The sequence below is a fragment of the Monodelphis domestica genome, chromosome 7 (genome assembly GCF_027887165.1).
Source record: "Monodelphis domestica isolate mMonDom1 chromosome 7, mMonDom1.pri, whole genome shotgun sequence".
NCBI classification, from domain to species: domain Eukaryota; kingdom Metazoa; phylum Chordata; class Mammalia; order Didelphimorphia; family Didelphidae; genus Monodelphis; species Monodelphis domestica.
The window spans coordinates 236,421,827-236,443,566 of record NC_077233.1 but is presented as its reverse complement, the minus strand read 5'-3'; the positions used below and the strand labels follow the sequence as shown (position 1 = coordinate 236,443,566).

The 21,740-nt window shown below is 41.8% G+C and overlaps 2 long non-coding RNA genes across 2 annotated transcripts; one reads left to right on the top strand and one right to left on the bottom strand.

Annotated features, from left to right (window-relative positions):
- Positions 1 to 1,581: 1,581 nt before the first annotated feature.
- On the bottom strand, positions 1,582 to 6,234 carry LOC130455633 (uncharacterized). The gene is made up of 3 exons (XR_008913730.1): positions 6,026 to 6,234; positions 1,956 to 2,047; positions 1,582 to 1,682 (listed from the first exon to the last, which is right to left on the bottom strand). It is a non-coding gene; the product is annotated as an uncharacterized LOC130455633 (long non-coding RNA).
- Positions 6,235 to 9,753: 3,519 nt separating this feature from the next.
- On the top strand, positions 9,754 to 19,370 carry LOC107649536 (uncharacterized). Its single transcript, XR_001623336.2, has 3 exons — positions 9,754 to 10,097; positions 15,925 to 16,030; positions 19,015 to 19,370. It is a non-coding gene; the product is annotated as an uncharacterized LOC107649536 (long non-coding RNA).
- The last annotated feature ends 2,370 nt before the right edge of the window (positions 19,371 to 21,740 follow it).

The window sequence follows — 21,740 nt, the reverse complement described above, 5'->3', positions numbered from 1 at the left end:
AGGACTTGCAGTCCCAGATCTCAAACTATACTATAAAGCAGTGGTCATCAAAACAGTTTGGTACTGGATAAGAGACAGAAAGGAGGATCAGTGGAATAGACTCGGGGTAAGTGACCTCAGCAAGACAGTCTATGACAAGCCCAAAGATCCCAGCTTTTGGGACCAAAATCCATTATTTGATAAAAACTGCTGGGAAAATTGGAACATAGTGTGGCAGAGATTAGGTTTGGATCAAGACCTCACACCCTCCACCAAGGTAAATTCAGAATGGGTGAATGACCTGAATATAAAGAAGAAAACTATAAGCAAATTATGTGAACACAGAATAGTATACATGTCAGACCTTTGGGAAGGGAAAAATTTTAAAACCAAGCAAGACATAGAAAGAGTCATGAAATGTAAAATAAATAATTTGGATTATATCAAGTTAAAAAAGTTTTGTACAAAGGAGAACCAATATAGGTTGGGAAAGCAACAAATTGGGAAACAATCTTCATAAAAACCTCTGACAAAGGTCTAATTACTCAAATTTACAAAGAGCTAAATCAATTGTACAAAAAATCAAGCCATTCTCCAATAGATAAATGGGCAAGGGACATGAACAGGCAGTTTTTAGTTAAAGAAATCAAAACTATTAATAAGCACTTGAAAAAGTGCTCTAAATCTCTTATAATCAGAGAGATGCAAATCAAAACCACTCTGAGGTATCACCTCACACCTAGCAGATTGGCTAACATGACAGCAAAGGAAAGTAATGAATGCTGGAGGGGATGTGGCAAAGTAGGGACATTAATTCATTGCTGGTGGAGTTGTGAACTGATCCAACTTTTCTGGAGGGCAATTTGGAACTACACCCAAAGGGCACTAAAAGACTGTCTGCCCTTTGATCCAGCCATAGCACTGATGGGTTTGTACCCCAAAGAGATAATAAGGAAAAAGACCTGTGCAAGAATATTCATAGCTGCGCTCTTTGTGGTGGCCCAAAATTGGAAAATGAGGGGATGCCCTTCAATTGGGGAATGGCTGAACAAATTGTGGTATATGTTGGTGATGGAATACTATTGTGCTAAGAGGAATAATAAAGTGGAGGAATTCCATGAAGACTGGAACAACCTCCAGGAAGTGATGCAGAGCGAGAGGAGCAGAACCAGGAAAACATTGTACACAGAAACTAATACACTGTGGTACAATCGAATGTAATGGACTTCTCCATTAGTGGCAATGCAATGACCCTGAACAACCTGGAGGAATCTATGAGAAAAACCACTATCCACATCCAGAGGAAACACTGTGGGAGTAAAAACACTGAAGAAAACCAACTGCTTGACTACATGGGTTGAGGGAGATATGACTGGGGATATAGACTCTAAATGAACATCCTAATGTAAACAACAACATGGAAATAGGTTCTGATCAAGGACATGTGCAATACCCAGTGGAATTGCGTGTCAGCTACATGAAAGGGTGGGGTCAGGGGAGGGAGGGAAATAATGTGATTATTGTAACCAAGGAATAATGTTCGAAATTGACCAAATAAATAAAAAAAAATTTTTTTTAATGTTTAAGAGATAAGGAAAAAGCCTTAGACTTCAAGTCAAGAGTCCCAACTTTGTATCCTATCTTGGGCAGTAGCTGTATGACCCTCGGTGAATCTCGGAATCAGCCTGTCTCAGTTCCTCCATCTGTAAAACAAACGAGATAATAATTACCTGAAGAAACTACATCAAAATACATGCAAAAGGGGGCAGTTAGGTGGCTCAGTGGATTGAGAGCCGTACCTAGAGACAGGAGATCCTGGGTTCAAATTTGACCTTAGACACTTCCCAGCTGTGTGACCCTGGGCAAGTCATTTGACCCCCATTGCCTAGCCCTTACCACTCTTCTGCCTTGGAATCAATACATAGTATTGATTCTGAGACAGAAGGTAAGGGTTAAATAAATAAATAAATACATACCAAACCCAGTGGAGTTGCTTCTTAGCTCCCGGAGAGAAGAGGGAGACGACATGAATCTTGTCACCTTGGAAAGCTGATGTGTAGATTTGTTACTAGAATAAAACACAGAAAACATTTTTCAGAAGGACATCCGGGGACCAGCAGCACATCAGAGAGGGCGGATATCTTATCTGGAAATCATAAGAGGTTCATGACAATCCCTTTATGCCCAATTTGTCGAGTGAATCTAGTTCATGATGCCGGTGTCAGCAGGGTTTGGGTTCGAGCTCTCCCAGGGAATTCTGTTGTGTGAGGCAAAGGGGAGGACGGGGCACCTGCGGGGGGTAGGGGGGGAGAGACCAGGGGTCTAGCAGGGGGCAGAGAACAGGGCCCAGCCGGGCAGGGAGCAGCTCAGGGGGAGAGGGAAGGCCGGACACCCCACCTGGGGGCCCAGAAGCTTTTATCCTAGTTGGGGGACTTTCCAGGGACGCTTCAGGCAGCAGGTGTGACTTTCCTTTTGTCCCTTTGAAGCAGGTGCCTGATTGGCCGAGAGGGGGATGCAGGAGGTGGTTAAGTGAGTTTGGAGCTGGTTTAGTGACTCCCCCCAAAGGGAATGTTAGGAGCTGCGTTTCAGTTTGGAGGAGGACGCAGAGCCCCAGCGACGTGCCTCAAGAGGAAATCTAGAATCCTGCGAGGAATCGAAGATTGCGTTCAATCCATTCCTGCTTCTGAGTCTTGTGCTCTAGGGATCACACGGCCCAACCGCCTTCCAGGACAGAGGCAGCTGGATGGTGTCCTGGAGGGAGTGGCGCCTCTGGAGTGAGGAAGGCCTGAATTCAAATCCAGCCTCAGAGATTATTTACCCGTTGGGTAGCTCTGGGCAAGTCACCCAATTGAGGTCTGAGTTTCCTCTAGTGTAAAATGGTACCAACTTCCAAGGTGGTTGTGAGGATCAAATGGGATTATAGATTTAAAGGCTTCAGAGAGTGCCTGAAAAATGCTTTTTTTATTCCTTCTCTTCATAAAAAATAGACGCAAAGCCCTACATGGAGGCCAAAAAAGTTTGTTTTACAAGATAAGATGAAAAAGCATGATTAGACAACAGTTCTGGAAAGAATTTTTTAAAAAAGCCAACTTGCTGTATTTCTCTCTTTTTAGCTGGACAGGAAAAGTACATTAACACACAACTAATATTCTACTGGTCTAAGTCATGAGACTGGCCGCCACCACTGAATCTGGAAGCTAGAAGCAATGTGGCAACAGGAGAAGTAGTGGATTTTGAGCCCAAAGATCTAAAAGCTTGAATGCTGCCTCTGCCGCTGACCATCGGTGGGACCGGGACTAAATGGCTCTGGGCCTGTTTCCTCATGTGTAAAATAAGGGAGTTGGATGAGAGAATTTCCAAGGACCCCTCCAGGTCCAAATCCTGTGATAACAAAAAGAAAAATAGCTGCATCTATGCGGTGCTTGAAGGTTTGCAAGGCACTTTACAAATCACTATTCTGTCATTTCCCCCCTCATCATTTCCCTGCAAATTAGGTGTCATTATTATCCTCATTTTATAGTTAAGAAAAGTGAGTCAAGGGGGCAGCTAGATGGCTCAGTGTATTGAGAGCCAGGCCCAGAGTCCTGGATTCAAATTTGGCCTCAGCCACTTCCCAGTTGTGTGACCCTGGGCAAGTCACTTAACCCCCATTGCCTAGCCCTTACCACTCTTCTGTCTTAGAACCAATACCCAGTATTGACTCTAAGATGGAAGGTAAGGGTTAAAAAAAAAGTGAGTCAAGCAGAAATTAAGTGACTTGCCCAGAATCACCAGCCTACTAAGTATTTGAGGATAGATTTGAACTCTGGTCTTCCCCATCCTCAGCCAAGTGCTCTAAGTCCTGAAGACTGAAACCAGACACAAGAACAGAAGCCACCGTCAGGACCACTCAAACCCATACATGTGACAAAGAGCCTCACTTCCTCCCAGCTCAGGAAGCTCAGCCAGACACATCCGTGTCAGGCCTGGAGAATTACAAGTTCGCCCTGCATATGGGATAACAGCCCATCTTTGCTTTCTTTGAATTCTTGGCATATCTCATCCCTGCCTCTGTGGTCTCCAGTTAGCCCGAATGTGGCCAGAGGGACGCAAAATGGCATCATGGAAGCTTGCTTCACACACTGATACTACACAGAAGCATCTTGTATGTCACAATGAAAAAAAAGACCCCGACCAGAAGATAAAATTCGAAGATGTATTGCTAAAGGGGACCTCGGCACTCGTTTAAGCAAAACTCCTTCCTTCTTATCAGTGACAAATGAAGGCCCCGTGAAGGGAGGCATCCCCAAAAGATCCTTACCTGGCTACAAAAAAAGAGCCAAGCTAGAATTTGAACCCACATTGTCTGAGGTCAAATCCACCAGTCGGAACTAAGGTTTAATTCATTAACCACTGAATTAGAGAATTCTATAGGACAGTACAATCAGGTGCTGATTAGAACATGGATAAACAGGAGAAATAAATACAGTCAGCTTGTGGGCAATTCGTTTTCATGAAGCCCCTACTATGTGCCCATTCTGGGCTAAGAAGTAGAAGCACAAATAAATTATGCAGAAATAGGAGGCAGTATGATGGGGGGGGGGGGTGTCTCTCTGTGCTTGTGGGTTAGTGGGGGGAAGGCAGGAAGGAGGCTGGCCTGAACTGAATCTGAATTGGCCTCTTGGAAAGTTGCCTGAGTCCCTGGGGCCAGATGATAGAGAGTCTTGTAAGATGGCAGAGGGAGCCAGGTGGATTGTAGTAGCCAATCATCAATGCAATGAAAGCAGTGTCTTGGGGGAATTGGGAAGAGGCACATCAGGTTGGTGCTTACTACAGTTATCCAGGGAGGAGGTAATGAGGATGTGGCCTGGGATGGCAGCAATGGACAGAAAAAAGAGCCAGATTGGGGCAGCTGAGTGGCTCAGCGGATAGAAGCCAGGACTAGAGTTGGGGAGATCCTGAGTTCAAATTTGGCCTCAGACACTTCCTACCTCTGTGCCCCTGGACAAGTAAGTCACTTAATCCCCATTTCTTTGCCATTTTTTGCTCCTCTCCCTTGGAAGCCATATACAGAAATTGATTCTAAGACTCCAAGATTCTAAGACTCTAAAGGTTAAAAAGAAAAGAGCCTGATTCAAGAGACAAAAAAAAAAGACAGTGTGCCTTGGAACCTGATTGAATTTTAAAAGTATAAAAGAGGAAGAAGTTGAATTCATGTTTGCAAAAGGGTGGGAGGCAGCAAGAGATAGATGAAGGCCATTAGTTGGAGTAGGGGATTTCTAAGGGATCCCCTGTTGTGTTTTTATTCAGTTGTGTTAACTCTTTGTGACCCCTATTTGGGGTTTTCTTGGCAAAGATATTGGAGTGGTTTGCCATTTCCTACTCCAGATCATTTTACAGAAGAGGAAACCGAGGCACACAGGGTTAAATGACTTGCCTAGGATCACACAGCTATTAAGTTAGATTCGACCTCAGGAAGAGGAGTCTTCTTGACTCCTGGCTTGACTTTCTCTATACAATGTGCCACCTAATTGCACTGAGGTTACACAGCTAATAAATGACTGGGGGGTAGGAGAAAGGTAAAAAAGGGAGAAGGGAAGGCAATATATTAATCAGAAATATACATACTAACAGACTAAAACTCACACAAGGTTCGCACTCCACAGAGGGGCACAGAGACACCATTCCTTTCAGGAAGAGAACAGCTTCCATGGGAATGAGAACTCCTAGAGAGGGGAGATTTACTCCAAAAGACCCTTCTAGACTGGCAGTAGGATAGTAAAAATGACTTGCACAGAGTTGGAAACATGGGACTAGAGTTAGGCTAAATGATTATAATTAAAAATATACATTTGGGACTGTCAACATGGAATCTAGAAACCCCAAACTTGTAGCCTCATAAGATCTGATGAACACCAAGTTTTAGGACACTTGGGGTTCATCAGCTCTTAATAGGCTACATTGGGGTTATGCTCAAAATTTTTCCAATGTAGGAGGAATCCACAGCCCATAAGGAAGAAGGGACTCCTGAGGAGGATTGAATCCCCTCTTGTCGCCCCCATTTTACCTTTTGCTGCAGTTCATAGCAGTCCCTCTATACATGTTCAGACTTATTGCAATAATAGCACCTTCAGTTCCGTCCCCCATTGGCTGGATGGATACCTGGAAAGAGACTGCTTAGTAACATAGGGAGAAACAGATCCTTGTTCCCTTTGTTTCCACTGTGGTATGAGTAAATTCATAATTTGATTCATTTTCTTAGTTCTCCTCCATCAGTGTTTGTTGGAACTTACTGGCCAAATAAACTAGATCAGAGGTGGATGTTAGATTCCAATCTAACTTAGCAAGGGCCTTGTTTAGCTCCTCCACATAAAGTATTAAAAGTGACTAAGGCCTTTGGACTGTCCAGGAAAAGTCCAGAGTTCCCCCTGAAGGTAATCAGGAATCTATTGTAAAAATCAAACACAGACTCTCCTGCAATCTGAGTGTAAGCTTGAATTTTCCCCCAGTTTACAGTCTTTGGAAAAGCCTTGGGGATTGCTTCTAGTAAAGATTCTCCAATTTTCTTCGCCTCCTGGAGATGAACTTCAGGTCCTTCTTTCCTGGCCATTAACTGGTTTATGTGTTCTAAAGGGTTTTCCCATTTAGCTGTTTCAAACCATTGATTGGCGTCTCCTGGGCCTATCAATATTTGAGCCAGCTGATAAAGATCTGAGAGGCCAGGCTAATAAGTAGAAAGAGTACCTCAAACTCTTTGGCAAATTCTATTGGGCTTTCCCTAGCTTTTGGAAATCCCTTGGCCATTGCTCCGAGCTCAGTTTTCATCCCAGTAGTAAAGGACGCCTGCATTGCTCTGGTTCCTTCTTTCCCCTTGATTTTAAAAGGGAACTGAGGAATGGGGACCTCTGGTAAGTCTAGAGGCTCGGGCAGGCTGTCTGTAAGGGATGATGGATTACCAGATCCCTTTAGAAGCTCCTTAAGGCCCTCCACCTCCTTCTGTAATTTTGTCATATGCTCTTCAGCTGTCTCCCTGTTCCATTTCTTAGACCTCCTCACTCAACTTGGTTCTCCTCCTCACTTAGCTTTCTTTTACTCTTACCCTTCTCTTGATTCATGAATTGTTCTGACCTGGATTTTCTTTGGGCATTTTCCATTGGTTGAAGGCCTCCCTTTCATCCTCTTTGATCTCCCAACCTGCATCACTTAAAATAGACTGCAGGAACATAATCTTTTCATAATTAGATGAGCCCCACTTTGGCCAACTCACCTTGGGATCAGACTTAGGTAACTTCTGCCACTTATCTAAATACCTGCAGGTACCTGGTCCATATTTCATGGACATGGACTCTACAGTGGTCCCACTGGGGTAGGGGGCACAGTGGGGCATTTGCAGAACCTCGATTGCCCATTTGGTTCCTGATTAAAGAGAGTCTGACTTACCCAACTAACCACCCACCTGACTCCTGACTGAACTCAAAGGGTTCTTGTGTATACCTCATGTCTGATGGTCAGCTGACAGGACTTAAAGGCATAACCCATCTATCAGCAAACACTTTTTAAAGTGCCTACTATATTCTGGGCACTCTGGATACAAAGATAAAAATGAAACAGTCCCTGCCCTCAATGAATTCACATTCCCACCAGGGGTGGAAATATGCCCACATATGAGTTCCTAGAACTAGAAATTTAGATTTGGGTCTTCTTGGTATATCCCAGGTCTCAGCTAAGTGAAGAAGATACAAAGACAAAAACTGGAACAATCCCTTCCCTCAAAGAGTTTATATTCTTTTGGAGGAGATAACACATGCACACAAAAGTTTGCTGTCTCTTGTTAATCTGCACAGTATGGCACTGCCTCTGTTTGCTGCCTTTTGTTCATTTTTTTCTTTTAAAAAAATTTATTTGTTTGCTGTTTACATTAAAATTCCCAGAATCTCCCTCTCTCCCTTACCACCCTGCCCTAGAGAAGGCATCATTTGACCCCCCAAAAAAATGTATATATCAATAGCATCTCAGCATCTTTCATGTTTCTGTTTATCAGTTTTTCCCATAAAGGTGGATATTCACAAGTTACATTTTAAACATTTCTATAGCTGTATATAATATTTTCTTGGTTCTACTAGTTTTGCTTTTCATATTTTTGTCAGTCTTTGCATTTTTTCTAAATTAAACTGCTTATCATTTCTTACAGCACAGTAGTGTTCCACCACAATATATACCACAACTAGTTCAGCCATTCCCCAATTAATGGATGTCCCCTCAATTTCCAGTTTTTTGCCACCTGCCTTTTGCTTTGTATAACTACACCAGTGCTTTGCTGTGACTATATGGAGGAGTTAGGGGAGAAAGGGAGAAATCAAATTTTCTGAGATACCCTTACACACACAATGTTATTTTGCTGGGGAGAAGTACTAACAGTGTATTGCAAGCATGGGAGATGCAGGTTAAAGAAAGGTATGGAGGTACAATGTTATATGTAAAAAAAGTGAGGTCAGTTTGGTGGGACAATGGAATGCTTTGAACAAGCATGGAAATGTCGATTACAACCAGGTTGTAAAGGGCTTTATAATACAGATACAAGGGATATTATTTTAACCTAGTGGCAATTAAGAAATAACAGAAGTTGTGAGGGAGGAGTAAACATTGAGAGCAAAGAAAAGAAAGCTAATGTAAGAGTCCAATTTATTTATTAATTCCAAAAATAGTTATTATACCCAAACTACATGTAAGGCACTCTGCTAAACACAGTTGGCCAATTTATTTTTATTTATTAAATGCCTACTATGTGCCAGGCACTGTACTAAGGCCTGAAAGAGAAAAGAGTCATTAAAGTAGATGCAGATTAGTTAGGAAAATCAAGAAAGTTAAATGGTAGCAGAAGCCAATGGAGGAATTTTTAGAGGAAGTCAAGTGTCCAATGTAGCTGAGAGGGGAAGGAGGATGAATACTGAGAAAAGGGCTTTGGATAGCATGATAGTTCACCTTTAAGCTTTAAAAGATTGTATCTCCACAGAAACTAGAAAGAAGTGTGATTGTAAAGCACTAAGAAAAGATCAGGTGGCAAGACAATAGAGAGAGAATGATGTAGATTAGTCTCTTACTTTTTTTTATTCATCTCTCCTTGATTTTCAGGATTTCTAATTTGGTGATTAATTGGAGAGATTTTTTCTAGTTTCTTGGTTTTGTTTTGTTTTACTTGTGTACCCAATTCATTGATCTGCTCTAATATAGAATAGTCCCTTGAAGTCTGGAAATGAAGAGAAATAGACATTTGTTATTATTCAATTTTTCAGTCATGTCTGATTTTGTGACCCCATTTGCAATTTTCTTTGGCAGAGATACTGGCCTGGTTTGCCATTTCATTCTCCAGCTCATTTTTATAGATGAGGAAACTAAAGCTAACAGTTAAGTGACTTGCCCAGGGTCACATAGATAGTGTCTAAGGCCAGATATGAACTCAGGATGATGAAGTCTTCCTGACTCTAGGGCCAGCACTCTATACCCTGTGCCACCTAACTGCTCTAAATAGAGATCTACCTCATGTATACAGCCATATAACCATGTTTAGAAATAGAAGCTGGATTAAATCGGGAGGAACAACCACCTATTCCAAAGAAACTTGAAGTTGGCACTCAGGAGTCAGTGTTGAGAGTGTTTTGATCAACAAGCAAACACATGGTTTGGGAACAGGCAGCCTCCTTTTATCCTAGTCCCTGATGCAACAATGGTCCCTCCCCTCATTCACCGTTGGCTGTTTACTTGAGAGTTACAATCTTATCTGGAAAGCTAGCTAATCAGAACGTGCAATTTACAAAGCCACTTATCCTAATTATTCAAGTAGGTTTTAACTAATCAACACAAGAAATGTTTCAGTCCTACCTATCTGCATACCTATAGCCTCTTAACCAATCAAAACAAGGACTGTTTCAATTCTGTCTATCTGAAATGGGGCTCAGGTTGGAAACTTGAAACTAGTTTTGATGGAAAGGCTCCTTGACTCCATCTTAGTGATTCATTGAGAGGAATCCACCCTCTTTCTGAACTTCATCTCTCACAAAACAGAGGCAACTGGATAGCATGGGGCAGCATTGGTGAACATTTTCAAGATGACGTGCCCAAAGAGCAACTTCAAACTGCCTGTGAGCCACCCCCCCCACACCCCATTACCCCAGACAGCAGAGGGAGGAAGTGCTTGTATTAGGTGGCTGAACAGGGGTGGGGGGAATGCAAAATGTCCTGGGGTGCTGTGGAGAGGGGGAATGGAGTAGCCCCCCTACCCCACCTGGCACCCATGCCACAATTACACCAACATGGGCACAGACGATAGATCTGGGCTCGGAGCCAGAAACACCTAAATTCAAATCCTGCCTCATATACTTGGGAAGACACATCTCTGCCTCAATATCCTCATCTGTAAAATGGAGATGGCAAGAGCAGCACCACCTCACAGGATTGGGCAGGTCCAATGAGATTACACACGTGAAACACTTTGCAGACATTGAAGTGCTATGTAGATCCTAGCTATTAGTATTTCTTTGTCTTTTAAGGCTACAGAGACCTGAGAACATCTATGGGCACAAGGAAACAGGTTGGTTAGAAAGGAAGGTGATGGAAGATGTTACCAAGAGAAGGGATAATTTGGGCTAGATGATTTTGATGGTTGCCTTCAGTTCTAAATATTAGATATTTCTCAGTGTGAGAGTTTAATACTCTAGAAAAATGCCCTATGTGAAATCCAACCATATTAAAATGTATATGGGAGGGGGCAGCTAGGTGGCTCAGTGGATCAGGTGGGGATCAGTGGGCCAAGTCTAGGGATGGGAGGTTCTGGGTTCAAATCTGGCCTCAGACATTTTTTTATCTGTGTGACCCTGGCCAAGTCACTTAACCCCCATCACCTAGCCTTTACTGCTCTCCTGTCTTGGAACCAATACACAGTATTAATTCTAAGGCAGAAAGTAAGTTGGGTTTTTTGTTTGTTTGTTTGTTTGATGTAATTGGGAAATGTTTAACAAATAGATCCAAAATATAATACAACAACAAAAAAAGTTAATGTGTGTTGGAGGAGACGAGAACCAAAGCAGACATGAAGATCTTTGCTTTAGAGAGCTATCACCTTCTAGTCACCCCATAATCACCACTAGGTGGCAAAGTGAATAAAGCATGCAATCTAAGGTCAAAACAAATTTCAGATACTTGCTATTTGTGAGACCCTGACCAAGTCATTTACCTTCTGTCTGCCTTGGTTTCCTCATTTGTAAAATGGAGATAATAATACCATCTCCCAGGATTTAGTGAGGAGCAAATAAGATCATATTTGTAAAGCCCTCTATCAATGGCAGCAGTCTTTCTTATATAATATCCAGTAGCAAATAGGTTTTTTTTCAACCTTATTTGCTTTGATTTCTTTATTCCCCTTTCCCCTAGTTTCTCAGGCATTCTTCTTTCTCCTTTTCTCAGAAGCCCTGACAGGTCTCACTAAACAGGTTATAATAATGCCAGAGCATCATCCCATTTGTTTAGCACAAATGGTTTACCAAGATATAGCCAGAAAGCCACCCTCAGAGAAAGGACAACCCTGCATCAGACGTGTGCTGGCTGGGTGACCCTGGACAAGTGACTGAGCCCCTCAGTGCTTTAGGTACTTCTCTAGGACTCTACCTTGCAGAGAAAGGCTACTAACTACTGATGCTAGTGAACTCACAGGTCCAATCCTTATCCCAATGCAGTTTACCATTTGCTTTCCTACCCTTTAGCTTACTTAAACAGAAGGTCAGTGTTAGAAGAGACTTTAGAGATCATCTAGCCCAACCCAAATCTGAACGAGTCCCCTGGGCAGCATAATCAACAAGTGGTTGGTATTTCGCCTTTGCCCAAAGACCCCACTACCTTCAGGACTGTCCTGTCTACTCTGGGGTAGCCCTTGCCAGTGCTTCTCAAAGTATGATCCAAAGATTCTAGAGGTCTTCAAGACCCTTTCAGAAGATTTGCAAGATGAAAGCTATTTTCATAATAGCTTTTTAAATTTTTTTTTGTTTTAATTTCTAATATGTGTGTCGAGGGGATCTTATCCCCTCCTCCTCCTGGGTTACAGACCAGCTCATCAACATTCTTCACATGCCAGAGTTGCATCCATGAATGTCAGTGAACTTCAATGAAAAAAAGTGCGTGGAGCCCACCTGGGTCTTTTTTGGCACAGACAGCTGATTGGAAGAGAGAGGTGAGGGAGTGAGAAAAGATGCTGATAGAATAGAGACACATGGTCAGAATTTAGAGTAAGGAAGAGACCTTAAATCTATGCTTATCTACCTTTTTTATTAATAAACTTTATGAAAAATAATGACTGGTAGATAGATTAATTTTAAATAAAACATATGGTAAATACTGTAGCTTTAATCCATATTAACAAAAGCTCTTTGGGAAGTCCTAAATCATTTTTAAGAGTAGAAAGGTATCCTGAGAACAAAACATTGAAAGACTGCTACTTAAATTATTAGGAAATTTTCCTTATGTTGAATTTTATGTTGTTTCTTTCCCCCTGCTAATTCTGCCCTCTAAACAAAATTCAGTAAATCTAATCTCTCTTCCATTTGACAAACAGTTGAAGACAATTATCATGCCCCATCTTCCCACTGCCCACTATCAACTCCCCATACTTCTCTAGGCTAAACATCCTTACTTCCTCTAGAAACAATCTTAGACAATATGAACCCCAGACTCATTACCATCCTAGCTGGCTTTCTCTGGATACTCTTCAGGTTAATCAACATCCTTTCTAAAACATTGTGCCCTAAAGTGGAAATATTCCAATCAGGGAAGAGAGAAAAATGGAAAGGAAGAGTATAAGCGTTTATATGGCATCTAATTTGTGCCAGGAATGTACTAAGCCCTTTTTACAAAACCTTATCTCATTTGATAATCCAGGAAGAATACCATAGGACTATTGCTGTCCCATTAGCTGTGGAAATATCCTTCTCAAATTGTTTAAGAATCCAAGCCTTCTTGGCTGTTAAATCATTGAATTTAGGATTCACTGAAGACCCAAGATCTTTTTAACAAAGATGTAATAGTGACTACTCTGGCCCTCACCACCTAGAGTTTAGGTGTGTTACATTTCATTCTCCCTCCCCCCAATAGGGTTCTCTGGGACCCCAAGGCAATTTGGGGGATATCTAGTCTCTTTCCCATTGGTTTCAGCCCCCACCGATTGTTTCCTCAATTTCTATCAAGATATGACTTCCCCATTTTGTATTTCTGAAGTTGATTTTTGGAATCTAAATGTAAGACTTTTTCCCTAATCCCTATTAAACTTCATTTTTATCAGATTTGGCCCAGTGTTCTAGTCTGTCAGGATTTCTTTGGCTCTCAGCTCTGTTATCTCCTTTCAGTTTTGCGCCATCCAAAAATCTGAGGAGCTCATTGTCCATGGCTTTAAGCCAAGTAATCACCAAGAATATTAACCAGCATAGGGCCAAGCACAGATTCCACGGAGGCTTGCTGAAGACCTCCCTCCAAGTTTATATCAAACCCTCAATGACTACTCGTTGGTTTTAGCTATTTAAACAATCCTCAATAATTGCACTCTTGTCTAGCTCACATCTCTCCATCGTGCCCACAAAAAGAACATGAGAGATATGGTCAAATGCTTTGCTAAAAATGAAGGCAAATTCTGTCGACAATATTCCTTTGATCTACAAAATTACTAATCCTGCCAAAAAGGGAAATGAAATTTAGCGATGTGAGTGAGCTTTGCATAGATTGCTTCTTTTACTACTTGCTTACTAATGAACCCTTTATGTTTTATTATTTTGCCAGAAATCAAAATCAATTCACTTTCCAACATTTGGCATTCTTTTCTCTCTCTTTTGAAAATTGGGATGTTTTCCCTTCCTGGTTCCAGAACATCTCTCCATTTGTCCATTATCTTCCATTTTAGAAGTCACCATCTGCCAGTTCCTTCAGTATCATAGTATGCTGTACACATGGGCCTAGAACCTTTTACTTATTGAGAGATGGTCAATTCAATCTTACTTGCCATTGCCTTCTTATCTTTGTTATCAAATCCCTATTAGCCATTTTTGTTCTTTTGTTTCTGGCAGCATTAGTTAGTGTCAGAGCTGAGGCTAGAATTCTCACTTTGTATTATAGGTTGGAGTAATACCCAATTTATTCTGCATCATGTCATAGCAATCCTTCTGTGTTTCTTTCATCATTTCTCATAGCTTAATAACATGATATTCTGTAGTTATTAAAAAAAAAAACACCTTACCTTCTGTCTTAGAATCAATACTGGGTTCTAAGGCCGAAGAATGGCAAGGGCTAGGTAATGGGAATTAAGTGAGTTGCCCAGGGTCACACAGCTAGGAAGAGTCTGAAGCCAGATTTGAACCCAGGATCTCCCATCTCTGGACCTGATTCTCAATACACTGAGTCACCCAGCTGCCCCCTATAGTTATTTTTAAAGGAATTTTTTTCTCTCTTCTTTTAGGTAATGATAGTAACATAAAGACTAATATTTTTGTAAGTCTTATTTTATTTTTAAAATTAATTTATTTGTAGATATTTTATATCCTTCTGATTTACTGATAATATTGTTTGAATTAAATTAGTTAACTGTCTAGAGTTTTCTAAGTAAACACTCATGCCATCTGAAATAAATGAGCATTATGTTTTCTCTTTGTCTTTGCTCATTCCCATAATTTCCTGCCTATTGGCTATTTTGCAGGCAAGACACTTGACCTCCCATTCCCAGAGCCTTTGTCCTGGCTGTACTCCATCCCTGGAACCCCTTCTTTCCCCAACACCACTTCTTGGACTCTGTTTCCTTCAGGACTCAGCTGAAGTGCTGGTTTTTATGTGAAATCTTTCCTGATCTCTACCACGAAAAAGTACCTTTTATTCATTTTGTGTCTATTCTGAATATGCTTTTCATCTAGTAAATGCCTTCCTTCCTCTGTCCCTCCCTCCCTCCTTTCCTCCCTTCTTTCCATCCTTCCTTCCTTCCTTCCTTCCTTCCTTCCTTCCTTCCTTCCTTCCTTCCTTCCTTCCTTCCGTCCATCCTTCATTCCTCTCTCTTCTTTCTTCCTCTTTCCCTCTTTCTTCCTTTCTTTCTCTTTTCCTCTTTCTCTTTCTCTTCCTTCCTTCCTTCCTTCCTTCCTTTTTTCCTTCCTTCCTCCCTTCCTTCCTTTCTTCCTCCCTTCCTTCCTTTCTTCCTTTCTCCCTCCCTTCCTTCTTTTCCTTCTTTAGAATTTTAATAACATCTTTTGTTTTATATACTTTATTTCTCTTCCCCTTCACTTTGATGTTTCTTTTAACTTTTAGATATCTTGATTCTGTGCTTTTGGTCAGTCCTATCTTCATGACCCTCATTTGGAGTTTTATTGGCAAAGAGTAGTTGTCCATTTCCTTCTCTAGGTCATTTTACAGATGAGGAAACTGAGGCAGATAAGGTTAAATGACTTGTTCAGTGTCACAAAGCTATAGGAAGTGTCTGAGCCCAGATTTGAATTCAGGAAGATGAACTTTCTGACTATCGGCCAGATATTCTATATATTGGGGTGCCACCTAACTGCCCTAGTGCATTTAATAAATGACTGTTAAATGACCAGAACTGTGCTGGGGTTGGAAGAGTGAGGGAAAAAAAAAGAAAGGCCTCCTTGTACCAAGTATCCCAAAAGTCTTGGTATAGTTTTCAGCTTTCTTATAAAAACATTGGAACACTTTTAAAATCATAGATTCTCTGGATGATCAGGAATCTCAAAGGCCATCAAGCCTAACCTCTCACTGACCAGGAATCTCCTCTACAAAATCTTCCAAGAAAAGCCCTTCCTGCTTTTGTTGAAAGGTCTCAAGTGAAGGAGACCCAACCAGCAACCCGTTCCCCTCTTTGGTGAGTCCTAGTTACTAGGCAGTTTCCCCCTTATATCAGTCCTAAAATGATTTCTTTGTAAATGCATGTGATCATAGACAGGGCACTAAAAGGAACCTCGAAAGCCTTCTGGAACAAGCCCCCCATTTTTTGGTTGAAGAAAGTGAGGCTCACATGGATTGTGACTTTCTCAAGGACACACAGGTAATAAAACATCAGAGGAAGGATTTGAACCCAAGTCCTCTGACTCCAGAACCAAGGCTTTTTCTACTGTCCCATGCTCCTTCCAAATATTACTCCCAGTTCTGTCTGGAGCCAAAAGAAATGAATCTAATTCCTATTTCACAAAACAGTACTCACAACTGTAGACCTTCCAAGTTTATATCAAACCCTTAATGACTCCTTTTTAGAGGTAGCTGTTTAAACAGTTTTGGGGTTTACTAGAAGGTTCCTCAATAGAGTTGTGGGTCTGGAGTCAAAAAGTTGTTGCTATTAAGTTTTTTTTCAATTGTCTGACTCTTCATTTGGGGTTTTGTTGGCAGAGATAATAGAGTGATTTGTCATTTCCTTCTCCAGCTCATTTTACAGATGAGGAAACTGAGGCAAACAGGGTAAAGTGACTTGCCCAGGGTCACTGAAGCCAGCTTTGAATCTAGGAAGATGAATCTTCCCTAACTCCAGACCCAACACTCTATCCACTATACCACCTGACTGCCCTGGATTCTGGAAACTTGAGTTCCTATCTGATCAAGTCACTTGACCCTGTTTGCCTTAATCTATCAGAAGAGGAAATGGCAAACCACTCCAGTATCTTTGCCAAGAAAACCCGATAGGCAGCATGGTCTACACAGGGTCTCGAAGAGTCATACTCTACTGAAGGCTTGAATAGCAACATGAAGCCTCAACAGCCACCAAGCATTTATGAAGCACCGACCATGGGCCAGCCGCGTGCTAAGAACTGGAAATACAAATAGAAGTAGTAAGAAAGGCAGCCCCTCAGTCCTTAGTCTTTGTTCTAAAGGCTCTTCTCCAGGAGGCAGGAGTAAAATGAGGAGTGAAGATGATATTTTTTAAAAAGATACCAATACAAATTCACATTTAAAAAGATAAGCTCCTTGAGCTAATGCTGGTGTCACATCTCTGCAAAACAGTAGTAACTCAATAAACATTTGCTGATGATAAAAAAAAAAGGCAGTCCCTACCCTCCAGATTACTCTAAAATGGGGAAGTCAGCACATAAAGAGGAACTGAGAAACATGGGGAGGGGAAAAGGCCCGCCACAAAGGGCCATGGTAGGGAAAGGCAGGCCTGGAGAGGAATGGGAGATGGCCAATGGGGAACTCCCCTTAAACAGAAGTTCTCGAAGGGGTCAGAGAATGTAGAGGAATGCATTTCAGAGCTAGGATGAGCTCTGGGGCAGATGACATTTCTGGGGCAAGATAGAGAAAGCCTGGGAGAGGAATGAGAAGAATGGCTCCTTTAAATTTCCTCTTTTTTAGGCATATTTGGGCTATCTCTACAAGCCTCCCTCTTTGGAAATATTGTCTAGTAGATAGAGAATGAGAATGCTAGACTCAGAGAAAAATGGTACTACTTACTCTTACTTTCTGTCTTAAGAACAACTCTAAGACAGAAGGGCTAACCAAAAGAGGTTAAGTGACTTGCTTAAAGTGAAAAGGGGGGGGGGGGGCAGCTGGGTGGCTCAGTGTATTGAGAGCCAGGCCCAGAGATGGGAGGTCCTGGGTTCAAATCTGACCTCAGACACTCCCTAGCTGTATGACCCTGGGCAAGTCACTTAACCTCCATTGCCTAGCCCTTACCACTTTTCTGCCTTGGAACCAATACACAGTATTTGATTCCAAGACAGAAGATAAGGGTTTAAAAAAAATAATAATAAAGTGAAAAGCGGGAAGTGTCTGAGGTCAGATTTGAACTGTTAAATTTTTTTGTTGTTGAGACTGAAATATATTAATTAGGTGGTCACCAAGGATTTAATTTTCTAAAATCCCAAAATGAATTACTAAAGTAAATGGAATTAATGGTAGTTTATTTACAATAAAGGGAAGATATTACGGAATGAGAGAGAGAGAGAGAGAGAGAGAGAGAGAGAGAGAGAGAGAGAGAGAGAGCTAGAGAGAGAGAGAGAGAGAGAGAGAGAGAGAGAGAGAGAGAGAGAGAGAGAGAGAGAGAGAGAGAGAGAGAGAGAGAGAGAGAGATCTGGCTTCTGATATCAGAACTTATAAGCCCCGACCAGGAGAAGAGAGTCTCAAGATGATGAGTCTTTCTCCGAGGTTTAGACCTTCAAGGCAGTGTCACTAAGTCAGCCTTTCACTCACCAACGGTGACTGACTAAATGGAAAATCAGTCTGAACTGATGTCTCCTGCACAAGTTCCTCCAGGGGTCCAGTTCCTCCAGTCCAACTCTGAGTCAGAGAATCCTCCATCCAACTCGAATCTTGAATCAAATATCTCTTCTGGCCTTTTGTTCTCTTTTTAAAGATCTTTTTCTTTTGTGTCACCTTCCCTAAATTTCAGGTCTACCAATCACAGCAGATGCTTTTTTCCAGGACTGCTCACTCTTTAGTTCACCCCTTCTTTGGTTACATTATAACTTTTGGGTTACTTAACACCTTTTTTGGTTAGTTCACCTTTTGTAGTTATTTAACACCTTTTTGTAGTTAAAATGGGTAGATATACTTAAAATACTGAGTTATCACCTTTTTGTAGATTAACATCTAAAAATAGATTGTGGGTTATATTTCAATCTTCACAATAAAGGAAGAACTAAGTACCTTCCTTGTTACAATCAGGAGATAGCTAAATCCAGTCCTCACAGAACCCAGGGCCTTCTTGCCTCCAATTCTAGCCGATGCTCATCTACAGAGTCACCTAGTGGTCTCCAGTGGTACTACCTCAGTTACTGACTTGTGTGAGTGACCAGGAAAGAGCAAGTTAATTTCTCTTCTCTCTAGATGGGTAATTGCCAGGCTCAAACAAGATGGTATATGGGAATGCCTTGCAGACTTTAAAGCATGATCGAAAGGACAGTTATTGTAGCTAAAGATCAGATATTTCACAGGTTGCTTGGATGTTCCCTTTAACTACTGTTCTCCCTGAAACAGTGAGAACCTCTTGGTCTGTCCCCCACCATTGTCTGAGCCAGTGCTCGTTTGCTGCCTCCACTGTAGATGGGAATTCCCCAGCAAGGCTTTAGCCATAACTGTCAGAAGACTGGAATTCTTTGAGGCTGAGAAAGGAAGACAGACGCAGGTGTTTCCACTTGCATAAGAAGAGCCCTTCCACAGGATCTTCAACCGCTCCTTATACGGCATCTACTCCAGTCCTCTTGCCAGCCTGCTCAGCTGCCTCTGGATGTGCTCCAATTTATTAATGTCCAGAATGAAAAACAATGATACCATTTGGTGGGGAGGTCACAGAGGAGATTCTGCATTGGTTATGGATTACACCAGATGGCCTCTAGGAGAGGGGTTCTTAACCTGGGATCTGTGAACTCAACTTCCTTTAAAAATATGTTTTGATTGTATTTCTGTATAATTGGTTTCCTTTGTATTTTATTTTATGCATTTAAGACTTTTTTGGGGGAGAAGAATTTGCTAAATTGCCAGGGTGGGGGGATCCACAAAAAATGTTTAAGAAACTCTCATTTGAGTTCTCTTCCATCTCTGAGATTCTGAAAAATGGGAGCCTAAGGCTGCCTTCCATCTACCCTGTATATATTTATTTATATGCTGCTCCCCATTAGAATGTGAACTCCTTATTGTGAGAATCAAACTTGAGACAATTATAAGGTTCCTGGCGCACAGTAATGCTTCATAAATGTTAGCTATTATTATTATTTGATAGAATCGCAGATCTATAGCAGGAAGAGAGCTCAGGGGGCACCCAGTCTCACCTCTTATTTAACAGAAGAGAACGATAAGGCTCAGGTATCTAAAGGGACTTGTATAAAGTCACACAGAGTCAGAAGAGGGACTTACTGGGACCTGAGTCCTCAGAGGAAGAGCCAGGAGACTTATTTCACAGCATTTCACTGCCCCGCTGGTCATCTGGGAACTGGCTGCTACAAAACCAAGCTTTTTCCTGTGGGTAAAGATATTTCACAAGTACTGAAACACCTTTTCTCTTACTTAAATGAGAGCTGAGGTCCTCGTACCTCTTGCCTAGACTCCTAATGTGTCTGTCTCCCTGCCTTCAGTATCTCCCATTCCCAGGCTCCACACAAGCAGCCAGGGGAACATTACCAAAGCCCTGCTTGCAAAACGACTCACTGAAATAGTACCATCCTGCCTCTTAGGATAAATACAAATCTGGCTTTTAAGGCTATTGCCTACTTGACCAGAATTATTTCATACACATGACTCTTTCCTGTGCATAAGTTAGGGGCAGATAGGTGATTGCTGGATAGAGGACTGGGCCTGGAATCAGAAAGAATCTGAGTTTAGACACTTTCTAGCTGGGTGACCCTAAGTAAGTCACTTCACCCTGTTGGCCTCCATTTTCTCATCCATCAAATGAGCTGGAGAAGGACATGGCAAACCACTCCAGGATTTTTGCCAAGAAAACCCCAAATGGGGTCATGAAGAGTCAGACTTGACCAAACAAGAAGGCACGCTTTAGCCAGCCTGGCCCACTGAGATACTTCCCCAGCATAAGATTCTGTTTCCTATTTCTACTCCTTTGTGTCGTCTCTGCTTAGTATTCCTGGTCTTCATGGGTTCCTCTTACAAGCTTTAGCTTCCTTCAAGCTTCAGCTCAAGCACCTCCTCCCACCAGATACTCATCTCCAGCCACATGGAGTCCTAGACAAAGGAAATCTGGTATTTTCCCCAACTTCCAAATATATGATTTTGAACTTAAGAACTTAAAACTCTTTCCATGTTTAACCCAGTAGAATTGCTTGTCAACTCTGGGAGGAGGGAGGGAAAAGGAAAGGGAGACAACACAAATTATGTAACCTTGGAAAACTTATGTGTACATTTGTTATTGGAATAAAATAATGATAAAATGTAATTAAAAAAGAATGTAAAATTCTTATTTCCCTTCCTATCCCTGTGATCAAGCTGTGTTGATTTTATTTGCCTATTCTTATAAACGAGGCTCATCACTGAGAAGTATTACATATAAGTAGGAATTATAATGGATCAGCCATAGCTGACTCACCAACAGTGGTCCTGATTCCCAAGGAGAACCATCCTTATTCGTATTTGGTCCTTGAAGGACCCACACTGCTTTAACACCAATATGCCCAGCTCATTTAGGAAGAGAATGCTTGGCCAGGAAGGTGGGAGCCAAGCATGAGGAAATTCAAGGGAAGGGTTGAGCCTGAAAGGCGATGAAATGCCTTTCCAAGGCTGGGGAAGGGGATTGGAAATCACGTCAACAGGCAAGATAAATTTCCTGATCAAGACCAGGAAATTAGAAAGGAAAGCAAGGTAATGATTGGGCCAAGGACAGACATGACAGTTGTGATTACTCCCAATAGGGGATGGTCTAAAAGCTCTGAAGCTAGTCCTTCCCAGGACTGAGGGTGTGGATTATGAGAGGTCAAGATCCAATATGGTAGTGAGGGTGTGGATTATGAGAGGTCAAGATCCAATATGGTAGTGAGGGTGTGGATTATGAGAGGTCAAGATCCAATATGGTAGTGGTTTTCTGTCCAGGAGCCCAGGAGACTTGAGTCTACACTGGAAGGAGGACTAGCCATTGGAGCAGATGAAGAATTTTAAGGGGGTACTGGAGGGCACAAAATCTCCTAAATCTTCCAGGATTGATTCCAAAATCTGGGTTCTTCCAACAGTATACATGTGCACCTTAACATCAAGAAATCTGTCATGGGAAGTCTCTTAAAAATAAGATTTATAGTCTAGCTTCTGTTGGTTTCAGCTAGGTGGTA